Source organism: Chrysemys picta, unplaced genomic scaffold, assembly GCF_011386835.1.
Source record: "Chrysemys picta bellii isolate R12L10 unplaced genomic scaffold, ASM1138683v2 scaf251, whole genome shotgun sequence".
NCBI lineage: Eukaryota > Metazoa > Chordata > Testudines > Emydidae > Chrysemys > Chrysemys picta.
Genome location: NW_027052958.1, coordinates 10,124 through 16,244, shown reverse-complemented (window position 1 = coordinate 16,244; position 6,121 = coordinate 10,124). Strand labels below are relative to the sequence as shown.

General features: G+C 45.4%; 1 long non-coding RNA gene across 1 annotated transcript; it reads right to left on the bottom strand.

Annotated features, from left to right (window-relative positions):
* Positions 1–1,144: 1,144 nt before the first annotated feature.
* Positions 1,145–5,224, bottom strand: LOC135978417 (uncharacterized). The gene is made up of 2 exons (XR_010595807.1): positions 4,649–5,224; positions 1,145–2,365 (listed from the first exon to the last, which is right to left on the bottom strand). It is a non-coding gene; the product is annotated as an uncharacterized LOC135978417 (long non-coding RNA).
* Between the last annotated feature and the right edge of the window lie 897 nt (positions 5,225–6,121).

The window sequence follows — 6,121 nt, the reverse complement described above, 5'->3', positions numbered from 1 at the left end:
CCCCCTGAGCTAGACACCTGGGAAAGAATTCTCTCTAGTAACTCATAGCCCTCCCCGTCTAGTGCTATTGGAGATATTTGCTAATAGCCATTGCGGATGGGCCATATGCCATTGTAGGCAATTGCATCATACCATCTCCTCCGGGCATTTAGCAAGCTCAGTCTTAAAACAAGTTAGGATTTTTGTCCCCCACTACTCCCCTTGGAAAGATGTTCCAAAACTTCACTCATCTGATGTAAAGCCCTACATGGGACTATTTTTTTAATCCCACTCCCATCCTGCCTCCAATATCTACTCCCACCTGCTCCTGCATTGTTTCTTTTATATTTATCCCACTCCCAGCTGCAAAAAACTTAGATTCTGCAAATCCCACAAGAGAGACAGATTCTCCCGTGCTACCAAAAAAACCAACCCACCACGATTGGTTAATATGTTAGTTATATATATAAATGCTAATATGCTTCTCAGACTAGGCCTCTGGTCATCCTAGTAACTCTTCTCTGCACCTGTTCCAGTTTGATTTCATCTTTCTTAAACATGGGAGACCAAAACTGCACACAGTATTCCAGATATGGTCTCACCAGTGCCTTGTATAACAGTACTAACACTTCCCTAACTCTACTGGAAATACCTCGCCTGATGCAGCCTAGAATTGCATTAGCCTTTTTTACAGATGCATCATATTGACAGCACATAGTCATCCCTGTCTTTCTCCTCTTCTGTTGCTTCCAACTGATACGTCCCCAGTTTATAACAAAAATTCTAACTGTTAGTCCCTAAGTGCATGACCTTGCACTTTATACCACTACATTTCATCTCATTCCTATTACTCCAATTTTCAAAGTCATCCAAATTTTCTTGTATGACATTCCAGTCCTCTCTGTATTGGCAATACATCCCAATTTTGTGTCCTCCACAAATTTTACTAGCTCATTCCCACTTTTTGTGCAAAGGTCATTAATGAAAATGTTAAATAAGATTGGTTCCAAGAATGATTCCTGAGGAACTCAACAACTCCTCCAGCCTGACAGTTCACTTTTCAGTATGACCAGTTGTAGTCTCCTTTTACCCGACTCCTTACCCACCTTTCGTTCTTGTATTAATCCCCATCTTCTCCAATTTAACTAATCATTTCTCCTGTGGAATTGAATCAAATGCCTTACTGAAATCCAGGTAGATTACATCTAATGCATTTCCTTTGTCTAGAAAATCAGTTATCTTCTCAGCGATCTCCTTTTTGTAAAAACATGTATTTTATCCCAATTGCCTTTTTTACCTCTATGTCTTTAACTACTTTCAAAATTGCATACAATTGAGGCCAAACTAAAAGGCCTGTACTTTCCCAAATCACATTTTTTCCCCTTTCTAAAATAGAAGTATTACATTTGCAATTCTCCAGTCATAAGGTACAACCCCTGAGTTCACGGTGCCATTTGAAACACCTGAGAATATGATGAGCCAGATCATGAGGTGGTATAAGCTGACTTCAACGGAGTGATGCTGATTTCTATCAGCTGAGGATTTAGCCTTTCGATGTTGAAATTAAAAAAAAAACAAGATTTGTAATGGCAATAGCTAGCTAATATTATTTTGCTGTATTTAAAACAAAAAACTGTGGAAATAAACGTCCAGCTAGAAGAGAGAATTGTTTGCTAAAGTAATGATAAATCTGAACTTTCTTAAGGTAATGGTTGGCAATGCTCTGCTTTCCCAATATAGACAAAGCAAGTAAGGCTCAATCAATACACCCATTCCTTTGTGAACTATTAAATTGTACATAGTGCTAATGAATAGTCATTTAATTAGCACAGGAGCCTTCAATTTAAAAGTTGTCTATAATGCACACTGAATATAAACAAAAATTAGCAATGACTTTTCAGCTGAAGCCTCATTTAAAAATGCTATTGCCAACTTTTCTGTCTTAAGTTAGCCTTCTTGCTACATTTGCAGCTCAAATGCTGATACAGCGGTGTCCCATTTATTACAGAACCATTGCTATAGAAGAATTCATTCTTCTAAAACATAGGAACAAGTTACTTTTTTGCATGAATGACCTGAATTAGTTCATCGAGCTCCGATGCATTCACACAGGAACGCTCAGATACAAACGTCTGCTTCTGAATCACAATGGTGGCTCTTTGGGAAGTTTCACGTGGCTGCTCCAGGGCTTTGAAGACAGTAGCTCCAATTATTAAATATACAACAACCAGCAGAAAAATCATTGAGACAGTCTTCCATTTCATAACATTAATAGCCGAATCACATTCCTCTCGTGACGAGAGCACTGTGGGTTTTGTAGAAAACAATAGCCGTGGTTTGGAGTTCTGAGTGGCAGATTTGGGATCCAGCAAGTCAGGTGCCGCCACTAATAAAACAGAAAAAGAATGTTAACGCCCACAGCGTTGGACAGAGGTGTACACCCTTCTTGCCAGGAGGTTACAGAGATCCTATTAATTCAAAATAGAGTTCATAGATAGCTGTGTTATAAATGCATTTCACTTGTACACCATGTTCTATTACTACAGAATGACTGGTTTCAGCTACTGCTAGGACTAATAATATGCTATTTATATGAACACACATGCATGCATACACACACTTGCATTGTTTACTATATATATGTCCTCTATAAATACTCTGCAAGTGTAGTTCTAACATGCAGTATTTTCCCTATTTTCTTCTGTTCCTTTGAATCAGTATAAAAAGATATTTTTCTGTAGAGCGTCCTCACATCTTGAACAATCTTAGGCATTGCTAATATGCTTCTCAGACTACATTTTAGTCAGCGTTAAAAAACTATCAGGAAAACAGGACTCTTTCCTTAAGTCTTACATACCCTCAACTCTGCATTCAGACACTCATTAGAATATTTGCAGTTCACTTTCAAATTCCCACACAGGTAACTATAAAAATGATTCATTATTAATTCTAACACTTTGAAAGTGTTGGCTAAACCCTTTTAGGAAATACCAGGAACACATGCGCATGCCTGTTGGAAAAGTCAATCATCTTATTATAGGATATTTGATTGTTTACTGCTACAAGAAACCCACTGGCGCAGTAATGATCACCTGCGTGTGTTGTCGAGTGGCCCCATAACGCATGTGATTACAAGTAAATACACTAGTAATTATATAAGAATAATCCACATCACGTACACTTAAAGGTCCCCTGAGGGAAGATTTCAACAACAATACAATATTTAAAATTATTAATATATTTTGAATGGCTGCAACACCACTTTCAGCTGTTGTGAGGAAAGCCTACTTCTAAATGTAGATTCAAAAGTCTCTCTCCCAGGTCTCTGGAAGCTGGGAATGCCCCCAGAGGAGGAAGGGAGTGTCATTTTCCACAGGGATAGGATCTTCTCTTGAACACCCGCTGGAGGTTAACCTACAGGGTTACAGGAACTCTCATTCAAAAAGAATCATGCAATACAGGTCAGAAGAAAGGCAGACCTAGGAAATTAATATACTGGACCTGAACCCGGGGGGGGGGGGAGGAGGGAGGGGAGGGTTAGAGGATGAAAAGGCAGCCCCAAATGAAAAAGCTCCGCTCGTGCCTCGGTGCACGGCTATGAAATAGTTACTGTTCAGCTACTAGAAAACTAGAATCTGGTTCTAACTAACTGGGAGCACCAGATCAGCATGCAAATACCCTTCAAGTGTAGTGGGCATGGAACACTGTATGAAGCTATTGATATGCCCCTGGACAAAAATCGATGTGTGAGGCTAAGTCTGGGAAGGACGCCTGATTTAATAACTGCTCCTTCAAGCTGTGCTCTCTCCTCGGATTGACACGACTTGTGATGGGGGGGGAGGGGAGAGCCATCACGTTTTCTTTCAGTCAGAGCTCTGCTTGCCAGTGGGAATTTTTCCTATTATATTATCACGACCCTCTGTCCAAACCCAAAACTGGGGGCACCTCAGGCTACGCCAAGCCTCATGCTGTAGACTAGGAAACTGCTCCTCTTTCTGCCTGGCTTCGACAATTGCAGACAGACACACACACATCCTAGCACCATGAAGAAGGGCAGACCTGCCCCCCCAGTTCTCCTGCTACACTCCCCCTGCAGCCCGCTGAATGCAGCTAACAAAGGCGAACAGGACGGCTGTGAGGCGCCCTAAACTGATCCACCCAGTGATGCTCTGCATCCCTCCCATCAACTTCCCCAGCCTCCTGCTGACACCCATCTATAATGCAGTTGACAAGGACGTTTTCACACCCCCGAGAGGAGCAAAGCATGGACGCTCCAGCCAGAACGGGCCCTGGCCCCTTTCCTCTCCCCCTCTCCCCAGCAGCCAGCTCGCAAAGATGTGCTGGATGTAAAGCGCTTGCAAAAGACATCGTTGCAGAGCGGGGTTTGGCCGGCGAAATGGTCCGGGTGGGAGCCCAGAGCCCAGCCTGACCCTCCCGGTCAGGGGGAGCTACACCCACCTTAGACAAAGGAGAAGTGTTAGAAACAAAAGCCAGGCGGGTGTTTAACCGAGCGTGCAAAATCTGGGACGGAGGCACAGGAAGGAAAGGGGTGAAGGGGGACTGAGCAGCCCTGAGTCCCTCCTGCGAGGAGGCATTGGGAAAGCAAGGGAGCATGCAGCATTCAGACAGACTTTGATCTAGAAACGCACGCTATTGTGCCAGTACTCACTTCTTATTTACAGACCCGGCGCCCTCTCCTCGCTTCACGGGCAGGCATTTTTTTCACGGCTTGTGTAGGTGCCGTTTGACCAAATGGAAAAAGAAAGAGAGAGAGAGAAAAGGACCAGACCCAGGGCGGATTTGCTGCTGCTGAGCTCAGATTCCACGCGGAGCAGAGCCTGGCATTCTCCCTGTCACTGGAGGGATGTGAACGATCACAGTGTGTGTGAGAGTGAGAGAGATCACCCTGTGAGAGAGAGGGAGAGGGTGTGCGTGTGAGATCACCCTGTCTCTTTGTGTGATGGCCCTGGCTGTGTGTGTAAGAATCTTACAGAAAGATCACCCTATCTGTGGGTGTGATCACCGTCTGTGTGTGTGAGACTCACTCAGGCGCCAGGTGCGTGTATCAGCCTCTTTCTGTGTGTGGCTGCCAGTCCCTGAGGTGAGTCTGTCACAATCTCAGTGTGTCTGTGTCTTTCGGTGGGGTGTGTGTGTGTGTATATATCCACATCCCTCCCTCTGTCAGTGTGGGCGGGGGCCTGTCTACTCTCAGCCCCGGTGCCTGGTTCTCATGCAGTGTCTGTGCCCCCGCTCTGTCACTTGGTCTCAGGCACCAGGCATGGGGTGCCTGACTCTGGGTGCAGTTGTGTGCTTCGAGAACTCTGTGTGTGGGTGGGTGTGTGTCCTTGCTCTCCGCTTGTGTGTGTGTGTGTGTGTGTGTGTGTTGGCGCCCGCTCCCCTCCTCATTCTCTTTCCCCCAGTGTATCCCAACTGCTGGGTGCATCTCCCCCACCCTCCCTCCCTCTACCCAGCCTGCTCCAGCACCAGGGGCAGCTGCACCCTCATCTCGGTGAGCTGCTCAGCATTTCTTCCCGGCCCCTTCGCTCGGCAGCGCAAGAACTAGGCTGAGGCAGATGCTGCAGGGATGAAGGGGGGAAAAGAGGGTTAAGAGAAAAGGTCCATGCAGGAAAGATAAATCCCAAACTGGTGGGCGCTGACTTTGGAGCTCCTGGGGGAGAGCAATGGGGTGGAAGAAAAGCCAACAGCCTGAGTCCACGCATGAAAAAAGTGGGAGAGATGTTTGGCAAAGATAGGGGTAGGAACAAATTGGTCTGTAATATTGGTATGCCGTCCTTGACAAACCCAACAAAATGCATGGTTAGACTGGGCTGTTGGTTCAGAAGAACCTGCTGTTGCAGATGATGGGGGGTGGGGGAGAGGCATGGTGCAGCGGTTGCCTCCTGTAATTCCTGCCTCTTTTTCTTGGGGGACAGAGATATGAAGTTCTGATAGCTGGGAGCCTGCTGGGGCCAGAACTGCTTCCTAGTTGTCACCGATATGTAGATTCCAAGCAACTTCAGTGTTGCCCTGGAATGTTTTAGACTATGCAGCCTATCGTCCATGTTTTCCAAAAAGGAGACCCCCCCTCAAAGGACAAGACGACTGCAGCCACAGATCTCTCCTCATAGATATGGCAGATGCC